This window comes from Pelodiscus sinensis, chromosome 2 (assembly GCF_049634645.1).
Source record: "Pelodiscus sinensis isolate JC-2024 chromosome 2, ASM4963464v1, whole genome shotgun sequence".
NCBI lineage: Eukaryota > Metazoa > Chordata > Testudines > Trionychidae > Pelodiscus > Pelodiscus sinensis.
In genome coordinates, this window is record NC_134712.1 from 115,149,593 (window position 1) to 115,165,709 (window position 16,117).

The 16,117-nt window shown below is 41.8% G+C and overlaps 1 protein-coding gene across 2 annotated transcripts in view; it reads left to right on the forward strand.

Moving 5' to 3' along the window:
• SLC22A23 (solute carrier family 22 member 23) overlaps positions 1-16,117 on the forward strand; it is a 178,536-nt gene that overhangs the window by 14,940 nt on the left and 147,479 nt on the right. The gene's annotated exons all lie outside the window — the stretch shown is intronic.

Below are 16,117 nucleotides of genomic sequence, written 5' to 3' on the forward strand. Positions count from 1 at the left end.
TGAACATTAGGAGAAACTTCCTACCTAAATCTCCCTTCTTCAATTTAAGCCCGTTGCTGCTTATCCTATCAATGACTAGTTGAGAGGTTGATTTCAAGTAACTTCTTTAGCTTAAAGCAGGCCAATTATTAAATACTGCTTCATGGCTAGTCACCAGTGGATCCAGATGTTCACTCATGCTGCAGCACTGTTTCCTGAACCTGTGGCTATTAATTTTCTTTGGGCTCGTGTTTTCAGTTTTCCTGTGTAATAGTGCATTATTTTCGTAGCAGAATTTTATTTAGTTTTCCCTTGTCTTATTTGGTTTGGCTGTCATTATGTTGTCCCCTTCCCACCTTGCAAAAAGGGAACTCAACCTGGGCTATCTCCTGTGTCTTGCTTCTGGGAACTGGGGTGGGGGGTGTTTACGTGGAAAGAGCTGACTTTTCAGTCTCTCTAGTGCAGATCTTATTCACACCAAGTACTCTACTAAAAAATGACACTATTTAAATATTACTGTAATCCAAGGTACTTCTAGAACTATGCTTATGACAATGAATAAGGAGCTTAAGTAATGGCCACCCAAGAACAGGCCACTGTATCTCTTATATACGGCTGCAGAAGGGCTCAATCTGCAATGTGCCAAATGGTCATGAGAGGTGCTGTTTTCCCACTTGCTTCCATAGAAGTTTGTCACATTTCTGGGGTGGACCAGTGAGCGGTTGTAATCCTGTGTGCCTTGAAATGCTTTGCAGCAGCAGCTCCCTGTCTGGATCTCCCAGCCAGCACGTGTAGTATGAGTTGTTAATGTGATAAACAGCCTTGGCTTGGCAACTTTGATGCTGACAGTCTGTTTGTTACACCACAGCCACAGTCTGGGCAATTGTGTGATCCATCCTTTGACATCCAGTCCAAGATTTTGGCAGTCAGTGGTTTAGGGACACCCGGAGCATTGGGTTGCATCCCTGATCATCTTAACAAATAGACATTGATGTATGTATTTTCTGTTAACTAGTCTAACTCTTTTTTTAACCTAGTTATACTTCTGGCCTTCACAGCATCTTCTGGCAATGAGTTCTATGGGCTGACTATGTGGAGAAGCATTTTCTTCCATTTGTTTTAAACCTATTGCCTAATAATTTCACTGGGCGACTCGTTGTTGTTGTTGCTTGAAAGCATAATTAACACTTCCTTATTCACTCCCTCCTTACTCTTCAAGATTTTATAGAGCTCTCTTTTATCCCACCTTATCCAAAGATAATTTTAAGCTGAACAGTCCCAGTATTTTAAATTTGCACACACAAGTTGGTCCATATACCTAATAATTTTTGTTGCCTTTCTCTGTACATTTTCTAATTCGAATAAATATCTATCTTAAGGTGGGCTGATCAGAGCTGCAACTAGTATTCAAGGTTTAGGTGTACCAGGGGGTTTATGTAGTGGCATAATGATATTTTGTCCCCCCCCCGCCTCACAGGGGTTCCCCATATTCTATTAGTTTTTTGACTGCAGCTGCACATTCATAGAACTGGAAGGAACCTAGAGAGGTCATCCAGTCCAGAGTCCTTTGCACTCTCGGCAGGATCAAGCACCATCTAGATCAGGAGTAGGGAACCTTTTTTGGGTTGGGGGCTGCTGACCCATAGAAAAATCAGTTGGGCCAGGGGTATTGGGGTATGGAGTGCCAGTGCAGGCTTCCCAATGCTGGGAGGGGAGGAGCTCTGAGCCCCAGGGGCTGGATCCAGGCAAGCTAGGGACTGCATCTGGCCCCTGGGCCTTAGATTCCCTACCCCTGATCTAGACCATCCCTGAAAAGTGTGTCCAAATTGCTCATCAAAACCTCCAATGATGGAGGTTCTGCAGTTTCCCAGGCAATTTATTCCAGTGCTTAACCACCCTGACAACTAGGTAGATTTTCCTCATGTGCAACCTAACCCTCCTTCACTGCAGTTTAAGCCCATTGTTTCTTGTAGTATCATCAGAGGTTAAGGAGAATAAATTTTCTCCTTTCTCCTTGCAACACCCTTTTAGGTACATGAAGGCTGTTGTCATGTCCCTTCTCAGTCTTCTCTTTTCCAAACTAAATTAATTATTTTAATCTTCCCTTATAGGTCATGTTTTCTAGACCTTTAATCACTTTTGTTGCTCTTCTCAGGGCCTTCTCCAGTTTGTCTACATCTTTCCTGAAATGTGGTGTCCTGAACTGAACACAATACTCCAGTTGCAGCCTAATCAGTGCAGAGTAGAGCAGAAGAATTATTTCTCATATCTTGCTTACAACACTCCTGCTAATACATCCCAGGATGTGTTGTTTTTTTTCCCCCCAACAGTGTTGTATTTCCCTAGTTTATTAACAAGAAGGTCATGCAAGCCTGTCTCAAATGTCTTACTAAAGTGTAGGTATATCACATCTATCACTTCCTCCTTGTCTACAAGACCTGTTACCCTGTCAAAGAAAGTGATCAGGTTGGTTTGACATCATTGCTCTTTACAAATCCATCCTGACTGTTTATCACCTTATTAACTTCTAGATGTTTATAAATGGATTCCTTAATTATTTGCTCCATTATCTTTCTAGGTACAGAAGTTAAGCTGACTGGTCTGTAGTTTCCTGGGTTGTCCTTATTTCCCTTTTTATAGATGTGCACTCTGGCCATGTCTACACTGCAGGGCAAAAGTTGAATTAAGATACGCAACTTCAGCTACGTCAGTTACGTACCTGAAGTCGAAATGGCTTAATTCAGCCTTTGTCACTGTGTTCAGAGTAGGAAGTTGAAGGAAGAACCCTCTGCCAGCATGTCCTTCCAAGGGTAGTTGCCACAGCCATCTCTGCTACTCTCAGTTGCACTAGTTTCACATTAGGTGAGCCTTTATGTAATAAATCACTTAATGGCTTTATAGAATTTAACACCTTGCTCTCCACCGAGAATCTTGTCGTTGGCACACTTGTGAAGTACAGGTGTCATGTGTGCTGTCTGTATGATACACTGTCCTGCACCTACATAGTATCTCAATGGTTTGTGTTTAGCCCCATATACAGTTATAAAATTGACCACTTTCTGGCTGCGTTCCTCAAATTGCCAATGTTATCTCAAGTCTTGTCAGGTCAACTCTGACACCTAACCCTTATCCAGCCTCCAGGAGCTGGATTAGAACTGATACAAATGAACAATAATTTCCATTCCTGCCTACTCCTTCACATAGCACAAGAACATGAAATTAATAGGCAGCAGATTTAAAACAAAAGGAAGTACTAATTCAGTTGTTTGTCACTCAGTGGAACTTGATGCCAGGGGATGTTGCGAAGGCCAAAATTATAACGTGGGTCAAAAAAGAACTAGATAAGTTCATGTAGAATATATTTGTCAATGGCTATTAGCAAGATGGTCCGGAATGCAAAACCATGCTCTGGGTTATCCCTGGCCTAGCCTGTTTGTCAGAAGCTTAGAGTGGACAACAGGGGGATGGATCATTCCACGATTACCTGTTCTGTTCATTCCCATTAGGGTACCTGGCATTGGCCACTGTCAAGACGGAACACTGGCCTAGATGGACCATTAGTATGACCCAATATGGCTGTTCTTGTGTTGGCATGTTTGGTAAATATGTGGAACTGTCTTACTAGCTCAACAGCCTCACATGCGCATTAAGTAGGAAGAGTGACAAAACAAGCTTCTCGGGTACACAGGATGAGATCCAAAATTACTTTGAGACCCTGAGGAAATTATAGGGTGACTAGATGCCCCAATTTTATAGGTTCAGCCCTGATATTTGAGGCATTGTGTTATGTAGGCTTCTATTCCAACTCTTCTCCCCCTCCCCCCCCCCCCCCCCCCCGCTCCTAATTTTTCATACTTGATTCTGGCCATCCTAGGAAAGTAAAAATTACCATTGGCAGGGGGGAGGGGAGGGAGAGGAGAGGAGAAGGAGGAACTGCAGATGTGTCAACAAAACCTTAAGCTTAGAGTGAGCCAAAACAGTTTGACAGATTGAGAAGAATTGGTAGGGATGCTTCTTTGTGCAGTTTAACTCCGATTTTAAATATAATAGTTGAATTCTGACCAGTTCTTTCTATGTTTATATATAAACAGTTTTTGTAGCAATTACTGCCATGGAGCAAAGGCTTAAAACTATAAATTATACACATTAATTTTAAAACCACAAACCACTGTGCATGCTCTGAGAAATTTCAAGCCATTGTGAGCAATTCCCACAAAGAAATAATGTCTTAAATGTGTTTCATCTGGAGGGCATGTGAAGAGTCAAGGACCAGGATAAATCCACAAATCTCCTTTTTTTTTTTTTGAAATTTCAAGAGATGAAACAATTGCATGATCCATTGCAGATTTTCTGGAATTACTGCTGGACATTAAATGTATTGTTGGCCATCAAGATACTAATATATGAAATACTCAAAAAACAATAGTGATTTGTAATAACGGCTCAAATTAAAGTGTGGGATTTGACCAAATGAAGCAAAACATGTAGGAGGTTATTTTGTATATCCAGAAATTTCAGAATTACGAAGATGTTAAATCTGTATGAACATAACGAATTATTTTGTGTTTGGTGTTTGAAATTGTGCATAAATATCTGGTTGAACTACAAACACTTGTTGGTGGGCTAATGTGCAATATTTGTGTTTTTTACTTTGGCTGGTTTGAGTCAAAATACTTTTAATGTGTTTTTTGGGAAATACAGAATTCAACTTTTAAACTCTCTCCTGTATTTTTGCAGTGCAACTTGTACACTCTGGGTGATTTATATAATTAATTAAGCTTACTGGGTTCCTGACCTATGAAAGCTTTCAATAGTGGAACATGATCTAGTGATTTGGAAAAGAACAGTGATGGCTGACCCTATATCAAAATAAATTAAAGTTTTAAAAATGCATTGCTTCAAAGTCATGGCATCGGTTTTTCAATTTGTACACTGGATTCCAACAGTTTGGCTTTTTAGGCAATAAAACACCCATGGCTGGCCCATGCCAGCTCTGAGACCAAAGTGTAATTGTCTAAATTGCAATTTTTTGCAAGCCAAAGTCAGCTGACCTGGCCGGCGGCAGGTGTTTCTTTGTAGCATAGACAAGGCTTTAACAAACGAACGCCCCCATTGACTTGGAAAAGGGTTAACAGCCTACACCATATATATATTCTGAATATCTTTGACACCTCTTTCTAATGAAGTTTTCTAAGCAGGCTTCTGTATCCCCTTGTTCGATTTACCGTTTTTTCTGTTAATGTCAAAGGGCGGAAAAGAGATTGAATCAAAAATAAAATTGGGGTCAAACCATATCAGATTATGCCCATAGAATACATAGCATAGTATTTTATATGGGGGTGAAATTTATCTTGTGCAGAGTGTTCGGGAAGAACACTTTAAAAATATTGATGTCCATTTTTGGTTCTGTCTTTGGGGGTCCTAGATAGTTACCCCCACTTTCTTTCTCTAGTCTCCTTCATTGCAAAAGCTGTAATATGCCAAGTACAATAGAGCTGTCAGTTCTTTGGGTCATAGTAGTGACACACATTTGAAGGATGAAATACAAGGTAACAGTTGGACAGTCTGACCTTCAAAAGGTCAGGTGCTTCTCATCATGAATGTTAAATGTGAAAACAGTTCAAAACCTTACATTATAATTGACACTGCCAACCTTCCTGCTGCTATTCCTCCTCTTTCTTTTGAAAGGAGAGCATGTTTTTGAGAGCCTACTCTAAGAGTAAACCATTTTCGATTTCACCCTTTCTAAGGAACAGTATTCTCTCTAATTTTTCCCACCCCTGAGCAGTTGTTCTCATATCTCCATGTTGGTGTGAATAAAAATATTCATGGAGGGGCAGGCACGCAAAGGGTTCATAATATAGGAGGCGGCTCATCTAAGGGGCAGAGGATTGTGGTGCAAGGCTGTGAGGGCTCCAGCTAGGAGTATAGACCAATTATGGGATGGGGCTGGGTTTAGGAGAGATTTGGGGTGAAGGACTGTGCTCCAGGGCTACTGTCAGGAGAGAGGCCTTGTAGCAGCACTGGGGCTAGTGGGGAAACTGTTGCAGCTTTGGGGCCAGTCCTTCCCATCTGCAGCAAGTTGGAGGACAGGCTAGGTGCACATTGGGGTGCCAGAGGGGGTTCTAGGTACAGACTCTGGGAGGGTGTTTGGATGCAGAGCTGCTCAGGGCTAGAGCAGGAGCTTGAGGTGCAGTAGGGGGTTCATATCTGGGGTGAGGTTTTGGGATCTGTGTTGACTTCTCCAGGATGCTGCAGGTTTCTGCCCTGTGCAGCTTCCCTGCGGGCCTGTGCTAGGCTAAATAGGTAGATCATCACTTACAGTGAACTTAAGTTGTGAATATATGGATTATCCAAGCATTCACTTGTCTGAAAAATTCACAGGGTTAAAAACTTGTTCAGTAATCCATTGAAAAGATATTGTTAATATTTAACTAAAATGTTTGCACTGTGAATGTTAAGGCTCTCTTTATGATTGGTAAACTGGTATTAAAACAGGTCTGAAAACTAGTTTAACTTTTTACCCAGTTGTCACTGATCCAGTACCACAAAAATGCTTTGTTTAGAACACTGGTTATCAGCAACTAAAAACTGAGAAATGACAATTGTAAAATACTTTCTAGTATGATTCCTGGTGATATGTGCTTTTGCTCCCAGAAAATTCACAGTGCTGGGATGTTGGAATTGGCTGCAATTGTCTAAAAAAACCTATTCAAGGATAAATCAGTTTTGTGACATTAATGTCGTGTTCTTCTGAAAAAAGAAAAAAAACAACCCTAACATTAAAGATGCAGGATTACAGCACAAAAAGACAGGGTTTCTTCTCTTGGAAGAATACGCTAAGGGTTGAAGGTACATTTCCCATGTTTTTTCAAGTGCTTCCTATGGCATGAGGAGAAATAGCTGAAGAGGAAATAGAGATTCAGTGTTCAATATTTGTGCAACACAATTTGCATGCTTTTTTTTTTTTTTTTTTTTTTTTTTGTAACTGTCATAGAAAGACTCACACAGAAGTCACATAAATGAAGAATTCCATTGAGCTTTAAAGAGCACCGCAGCCTCTGGCCTATTGACAAAGGAGCAATGTTCAGTGCTGTTGGGTAGAAGGAGCTCTGGGTGCAGGAAGTACAGTAAATTGATCTGTATATACAGATCACAAAGAAAATGGCAAACTTGTGTCTTGATCATGCTTAGGGTTTAGGCTTGCATGTGAGTGTTTCCAGGATTAAGGGAGTGGTGTGGGAGAAGTACACAGTATTGCTGACCTTAAATTTTCAAAAATCATGAGTTGGGCTCTAAACTATTATGAAAATAGCTTAGAAGACATGATTTTAAAAGAATTTTGGATTGCTTTTATTTGCCATTTGGAGTTCTCAGGTTTTGTCTGGAAATATGTGGACTAGAGAAGTATTTTTTTTAAGCAAGTAATTTCTCATCTCCACAAAGTCACAGCTTGGACTTGGAAAAAAAATATTGCAAAACTTGGATTGAAATGGCAAAATACTCAGTACTTTTGAGGAATTGGAACACAGGTTTCTGATGTTCATGGAGACTTAAGGCGAAATTATTTTTAAGTGCCTGTTGTCATCATGATAGATCTCCAAGGACTTTGATGTTACCCCAAGTACATCAGTGTTGACTTTATTGAGGTGAAAGAGAACCTGATCCACTTCTGGACTACGTGCCCTTCAGTCAGTGGGAAGTCACTTATTTTTGGGATGTGTGAATTCTGAGATGGTTGGAGGTAAAGAGATATCCCTCCAAAAATAAAGGGAGATGAAAGAGAAATTAGAGGTTGATTAATGCTGCTATGATTAATTTAATCCTTTTGAGTATTTAGAACACTGTATATAGGATGTGATTAGCAAATCAGTATTAGCAATGATTGAGTAATTTAAACATGCCAAATCTGATCTGTGTTTACTTCTTACTGGGACTGGGGAGCAACAAAGCTGCTATTAATGTTAGCTGTTCCTGATAAAAGTGAAACCAAAGAGTAGCTGGTCTTCTTTAGTGTCACAGTACTAGAATTTCAGAAATTTTTTCATGCTTGAGATCTTGCTGGGATGACTCATGGATTGTTTGAGGATTTTTGTTAATTTTTATAAACTTTCCAGTTGAATTGGAGCTAAGGTGGTATTCCCAAAGGCTCAAAAGAAAAACAGTTACTAAATTAAAGTATAGACAGGAATCCCACTTCTGTTGCTAGCTGTTACTCATAAAACTGTGTGTAGAACTTGTATGGAATGTAGGGGAATGCTGCACACCTGAATGTGCTAGGTTTGGGGATCCCTGGGAAATATAACATGTTTTTTTCCCCTGAACAAGGAAATCCTATCTTAGGGCAGTTCTACAACTGAGTCTGAAACCACAAGATCAAATACAATTGTAGTAATGCAATTGACAAATCACAGAATCTAACAAGAACCATAAAATCAATAAATGGCTTGGAATTGCACTATTTTTCCATCTCTAGCCATAATAGAGAGCAGATAATAATAGCTTTTCTCAAAGGAAGCCTGCAGTACTTCTAGCTCGCTGAAGGTGAGCTGAGACTGCTGATTTATTTATTAAGCTTGAGGATGGGGGCTCAGTCTTTAGAGCCTACAATAATCTGTTTTAAAAGATTGACTTTTATTTCTTATGTTGGTTAGTGATGGGAACAGACACACCCACCCAGCCTTTATTTAAGCCTCTTTCATAGTAACCGAGGGCCACCGAACTATTTAAGCCTCTTTCATAGTAACCTAGGGCAAGTAATATTGAGCTATGTGCCTGCTTTTCCCCATACAATGGGGGAGAGGAGACTTGCATCAAAATAATCTTTATAAAAGTGTTAGAATGTCAGATGGACAGTCTCTCTCTCACACTCACACACACAGAGTAAATGTTAACATTGAAATATCAAGACCTTTCGGAAGTTGATGTGGAACATTCAAAGGGTGACTTTTTGGACAAGCATCTAAAAATGATTAGAGGATTTTCTGGGGGGGGAGGCAGGGCAGAACTCAGCGATGGCTCTTGCTAGCAGGGGCAACTGGTGAGGAAGGACTGGGGGGGGTACAAGCCAGGTGACATGACTCAGCCACCTGTGTGTAGGGTTCCCTGGTGTCCGGTATTCACCCGGACAGTCTGTTATTTTCGGCTCCTGTCCGGTAAAAAAATTCACAGAACACCGGACACCTAAAATGTCCGGTATTTTCTGAATTTTTCCCTGGCCAGGAGGCGAAAATGCCAGGCATCTGGCAACCCTACACACGCTCAGTGCCTGGCCTCCCTATTAACTCCCCATCCCTGGTCCCCAACACCTCCGACCCCAGCCTCAGAGTTGTTGACTTGAGTCCCACGACTTGAACCCGAGTCTGACTTAAGTCGCCTAGGTGACTCGACTTGAGACTCGACTCGGGTTCTTTGTTTGTGACTTGAGACTCGACTTGAGACTTGCTAATTTTGTTAAATTGACTTGGTGAAAAAATTGTCAGAAAATGCCGATATTGATGGCTTGTACAAAAGTGACTTGACATTTTTAAAATTAAGACTTGAGACTCAATTTGGGACTTTACTCGAAAGTGACTTTAGGGGCTCGAGACTCGACTTGAGACTTGAACTGTAGTGACTTGAGACTCGACTTGGACTTGACAATGATGACTTGAAGACAACACTGCCCAGCCCCCATGCTTGCCTGGTTCCCCAAGGCTGCCAGCACAAAATGGCTGACAGCCAAAAGACCTAGGGGAAGCAATGCTTTCCCCTGGGTCTTAGTGCTCAGCCGCTCCCCTTCACTCACTTTTAAAGGGGACTTGCTGTTCAGTATCTTTGTTTTAGCCATCTGGCAACCCTATTCACGACCCATAACATAAATAAAGCCTTAATATACATCTTATCTACTTTCTTCCACCATGAGTTCCTCCTCTGGGTTCATCTGGGGTAGGCTTGGCTGACTTTTGAAAAACTAGCTCTCTGAAGGGGCTGCATTCTCTGTGTCCCCCTTCTTAATGAACTTTTTGTCAATATGCACTTCTGGGGCTCTTTCCTCTGGATTTCCTGAGGTGTCCACAATTGCTCATGTCATGGTTGTGGGGTCCCTACCTAGTACAACTCCAGCTCCACATAGAAGCAGCAAGTATAGGGTGGGGAGAGGAGTAGTTCCGGATTTTCTTTACGTCTCCATTGCCTTTTGGTATGACTGCTGCAGTTCTTTCCCCTTTGAGCAACATAGCTACTTGTCAGCTCCAGCTTCTGCTTTCATTCTGCATGTTTATTTCTGTTTTAACCTGAAGCTGGGCTTGCACTGTTCCTTTTCCCACTGGCTGAGGAAATCCAGGACTTCTTTCCTGGACCAAGAAGCTTTACATGGAAGAAAAGGAAGACTTGCCAAGGAGGGATAGTAGAAAGTGAAGCATTCCCAAAACACACTGCGTGTATTGCTTTATTTATAGGGTTGCCAGGTGTCTGGTTTTGAACTGGCCAGGCCAGTATTTGAGCTTTCTGTTTGGGAAACAAATTGAGAAAATATAAATGTCCAGTATTTTCTAAATAAGATTTAATATAGATTGTGATGTAATGTCAAGTGTGTCCGGCATTTTTGTTGAAACCATCTCGCAACCCTACCTGTGTGGGAGGTGGGGAAGCCAGCTGGGGGGAGGGAAGCCAGGGAGACACGATTCTCTGTTGGGCAATCTGTGTGTGGCAGCTTGGTGAGGGTTGTGGGTGTGATGGGAATCTGGATGCACAGGGACTTGGTGTGTGTTGGGTGGGGGGAGGGTATTTCCTGGTGCAGTGGCACTGGGTGTCTGCAGGGAGGTTCAGGTGAAAGTGATTGGGGCTCAGTGCAGGGAGTCTAGGTGTGGAGGCTACATCTGGAGGTGCTGCTGGAAGGTAGAGTTGGTGGGGTGGGAGTCTCAGTGCAGTTGGCTGCTGTGGCTTAATGGGGTGGGAGTCCAGATGCAGGAGGCTAGTGGGGGGCGTTTCTGTGGGGGTGGTCTGGGTGCAGAGTGAGGATTCAGATGCAGGGTAGTAGTGCAGGGGGTGGGTTACAGCTCTCATCTTGGAGTCTACATGCACGGATGTTGGGTGAATGGGAGAGCAGCTCCCCATGTAGTGAGTGACAGGAAGGGAGGAACCCTTATCGATACACAAGTCATCTTTAATAATTAGCGAACGTTGGACCACGTTCTGAGGTAAGACTTCCACTGAAATGAATTGGCAAACACTGAGTAAGACCTGTATGGATTTGGGGTGTGATGAGGAGGTTATCAAATAGTTACTCTTTAGAAGTTTTAGGTTTTGTCAGATACATAATAAAAGGAAGCATCAAAGGAATCTATTTTGGTTTTAGTCTATGGTGTCAGGGCTCATCTACAGCTGACAAATGTCAGGATCCTAGGTTTTGCCAAAAATGCTGCGACAGTATAGAAACACTTGCAACATGTTGCCAACAGTGTGTCAACATATGGCAAAAATTTTAAATTGGTGTGTTACCAAACTTGGTATTGCTGAATTCTTTAGGATTTCTTCAATAATTTTGAAATACACGTTAGACATGACAATTGTAAGCTATTGTCTCAAATTGTCATTCCATCTGATCTGTCAAACTGGGCAGGATTGGATGGGAGACATCCAAGGCAGGTCCGAAGAACTCTTGGAAAAGATGTAAAATTAGCAGCTAACCCTCTTCCCTGTAGGTCGGTATTGTACTAACTCCCCATTGTAATGTTGGGACAGATGCACTAAGTACCTGCTCTGGGACAGATGCTCTCTGATGTAAAATTAAAGTGAAGTCTTTTGAGGTTAATGATTTCAGGCATTATTTGCAAGAGCAGAAGTGTTATGTTTGGTATTCTGGCCAAATTTCAGTTTGAGTATAAAAAAATCTCCCAGTGTAAATTCGCTTGGAGTTTCAATTAAATGTAATAGCCTTCACATTTCGTAAGGCTTCATCCTGCAAACATTTAAACACAGATACCTTTTCTCCCCTTCCCCCCCCAATACATTTGTTATGTAGTGACAGTGTTATTGCTGTTAAATAGCTTCTGTTATATTGTGCATGTATGTAACTTGTACATTTGTGTGTGGAAAATGTGATAGCACAGATGGAATGGCAGCAATATCTATTACAAATGTTCTTTATTACTTACAGCTCCCTGTTTAGATGTTTATAGCTTTATTGGAAGGTTTTGAGCTTAATTTTTCCATGTTTGGTTTATGAGTTGGGTTGAATTGGAATGCTTTGTGTGTCTATATAGTAAAAACTTCTAATATGAAAGTCTGGAGATGTCAGATTCGAAATAAAACTGACAAGTTCCTTATTGTTTCTATTTCTCTGTGCAGCAGGGTGACAAAAAGAGAATGCTAATTTCTGTAACTTGTTTGAGAGCAAAGAATAGAAAACATTGTATGTGTATAGCAGCCTTTTATTTGAGCATACTATTGAGCATGCCATCAGTTTTCATGTGGAACTCCACAGTAAAACCAAAAAGGAGTTCAGCCTAAAAAAGTCAGTGGTGCTATATAGCCCTATAAAATTATTACATCACTGTGTACATACTAGTTGTAGATAATCTCTGTACTGTTCAGTATAATTTAGCTCAAGTTTGTAGAAGTTGTCATGGAGGAAGCTGGGTAAACTTGGGCACTACGCAGTTTATGATTGTGATCCACAAGCTGCAAGTTTCTGCTAACATGGTAAGCAGTGAAATAGTTTTAAAATGGTGACGTTTTAAATGGTCATCTATAATTTTTAGATAGACAATTTATTGGGAGTTATGGATCTGATCACAGGTCTTAGAATTCTTGTTACAAGCAATCTCAGACCTAGGAAGTCTATGCTGCATTGTTTTACATTAGATATCCTGGTGCAGAGTATCCACTGGCAACCAAGCAACGCCCCTTCTACCTTCCAGCCTGCTGCTGCTTGCCTGACCAGCTTCTCCTCCGCCCTCCCAGCACTTCCGGAGCACCATGAACAAACAGCTAATTCAAAGTATTCAGGGAAGCCCCTGAAGGGCAGGAGAGGAGCAAGGATGGGATGTGCTTGGGGAAGGGGTGAGGTGTAGCTGAAAGCTTGCAGGAAGGGGGTGGAATGGGGGCTGGGATGGGAAGAGACTGAGCAGGGGTGGGGCTTGGGGAAAGGAGTGAAGTGGGGGTGGGACCCGGAATGGAGGGGCAGGGTGCTGAGTACTCCCCAGCTAGAGTATTCTATGGTAGACACTCTCTTGGTGTAAACTGTTGCCAGTGGGCTATGATGACTTATCAGTTGAGGATCTGGCTCATAATTTTAAATTTTTGAAATCTTCGGTTCTGATTGATAATTCAGAGACAAAGGGTGGATTCTGATGGGTACATTAGGGGCTGGTGATAGGCTTAAGGTTCTAAAGAGGAGGAGTTATTGCGGCATGTAATAGAGCAGCTGAATTTGTCGTATTTCCTTAATTTCCGCCTGAAGTATTATAATGAACAACTAATGACACTTCAGCACTTTTCAGTCTTGAACCCTCACCTTTATGTAATCTTTCCGAATGTCCATTATGTTCAGTTTACATTATGGCCAGGTATCTTTGTTGACTAGCAATACAGATCAAAATGCACTGCGGTATCTGCTGTTTTCATTTTGGATAACATTACCATTTCTCTCATAACAAAATGAAAATGGCAGGCTTGAATACCTGGCTTTTATATTATTTTAAAATAGATTTTTTAATATAAGTATTTTGACATTACTTGAACTCAATTTGTAATGCGCCTTCTTCAAAAGTGATTTATCCTATTGCTGGGCATTATGCAATCTCAATTAGCAAAGTAATTTTGAAAATATTTCTGGAGGTCATATGTCTCTTCGTGCATCTAGTAGCCCTAAAATCTTGAAGTCTCGTTTGTATGTGCAAAATGGCATTAGTAACGTTTCCCTCCCTCTCCAAAAAAAGGGAGGGGGGAGGGCTTTTAAAATTTGGCCTTGCTCACTTGATTACAGTAAGTAGTTTGTAGACACTTGGTGAGAAATATTTACTCCTCCTATTAGCTTCTTGATATTAAGCCCTTTGCTGCCTTCAGACTTGCAGCATATAGCTTGCAAATGGCCTCACTGGTAGGTCTCCCACAGGTGTGAGTGTGCTTCAGTGACTGCACACTATAGGAGAGGAAAATAGGAATGGCTTCGAAAGACTGAATTCAGATGTTTCCAGAGGGATGGATCCATCTGCAAAGAGCTTATAGGATGTACTGACCATATATTTTTACATGACCAGCCATTTCTGTATGTAATTGGATGGTGTACTGCTGACATCATGTCTCTCTTGTAGAGATGGTGCTGATCAAACAGCTGTTATGCTTTCTGTCACATGGTATACTCCACTCACCATTTTGCAGGGAGCCCGTCTCATGCATTATTGGAACCAAATGAGTTTTAATCTAACCCTTTTTTGTGAGATTAATGAATCCTGTAAACTCCCCCCCCCCAAACCCCAGATTTTTCTAATCTAACATTGGCTTGGGATATTGGATCATAATACGTAATCACAAAGCAAATGACATGTTTGATTCTGTACATTTGACCTTGCAGTCATGTTCTGCAAGATGTTGATTGGTAGGACACCTCCCTTTCCTTGCAAATGAATTACAATGTACGCTTCACATTAGGGTTGAAACTAGATATATATGGCTCCCATTGCACTAGTATCTGAACACCTCATAAACCTTGAATTTATTCTTGTAACACTCCTGTGAGGTAAGGAATGCCCTTGCCCCAAAATGTTCCTATGTTGGGAAAATGAATGGAAATTAGAGCTAGGGTTGCCAAATGGTTTAACCAAAAATACCAAACACCCTTCCCCCCCTCCCTCCCCAAAAAAACCCCACCAGGAAAAACATTCTGGGGGGGGGGGAGGGGGAGGAGGGAGACCAAAGTTGTTGAGCCAAAAAAATCCAAAAAAACAGCATGGCCCCTTTCAGAGTGTCTGCAGTGTCAGAATAGGGAAGGGAACAGGGAAGTAGTTGAGCACCAAGACCCAGGGAAGGCATTGCTTCCCCTTGGTCTTTAGGCTTTTTGCCAATGGCCATTTGGTTTTATTGATCAAGCCAAAATGCAGCTTCCCTGTGGAACCAGGTAAGCAGGGGGCCCAGGGACGGGGGGGTGTCAAAGGCCGGGGACTGGGCCCAGTTGCTGAGTGTGTCGTAGGGTTGCCAGGTGTCTGATATTTTTGCCTCCTGGCTGGAAAAAAAATCAGAAAATACTGGACATTTTAGGTGTCTGGTATTTTCTGATTTTTTTAAAAAAAATTTTTACTGGACAGGAGGCGAAAATACCGGACTCTCCCGGTCAATACTGGACACCCGGCAAACCTTAATTAGAGCCGTTTTTGTGGATTTTTTTTTCTTCTGAGAGTTAGGGCTGGAGAGGGCTGAAGATGGGAGGAACATGAGAAGGAGGTGCCTACTGATACAAATCCAGAGCCAAAGGCTGAAGGAAGAGGAAAAGCCAAGGACATTTGCTGGCATCTCCTTGCCAGATAGCTAGATTCCAGAGGAAGCATGCGAGGTTTCCAGGAGAGAGGCACAGAGTTTTAGCTGGAAAGAGCAAGGTTGTACCTTAAAAGGAAGATTAGGCTGGTGATCCCAGCTGAGGGACAGAGGAGGACTATGAAAGAATTCAGGTCTGGCAGAAAACATCAGGATGTTGGGAAGGGAGCTGAGTTTTGAAGACCACATGTGCTCGGGTGATACAGGCTAGGTTGTAGGAATTTTGGTCATGGAATTTTGCACTGTTTTATTAGTAAACTTTAATGGACTTGAGGACATGTTTGTGTGTAAGTCACTTGGAACCAAGAAAGAAATTGAAGGGGGGTGGGCAATGCCTGGCTGCCCTAAGTCTGAGGGGGGGCATCCGGGAGGAGGTGACTCATTTATACACATCCCTTTGAATACTACAGTTTCAGCAATGGAAATTGTTTTAGAGCCCAGTTCCATTTTCCTCTTATCACTTCACCATAGAAGGGCACTGTGGAAATTGCTGAATCAGGCCAACAAAAAGTTACACACTTGATTCTCCTACTGCTCTTATCTCTAATGTGCCAATAAAACTTGAACTTTCGTAAGGAAAACAGCCTGCTCTTACATCATCAGCCCATCTTACTTTAGAGAAGGT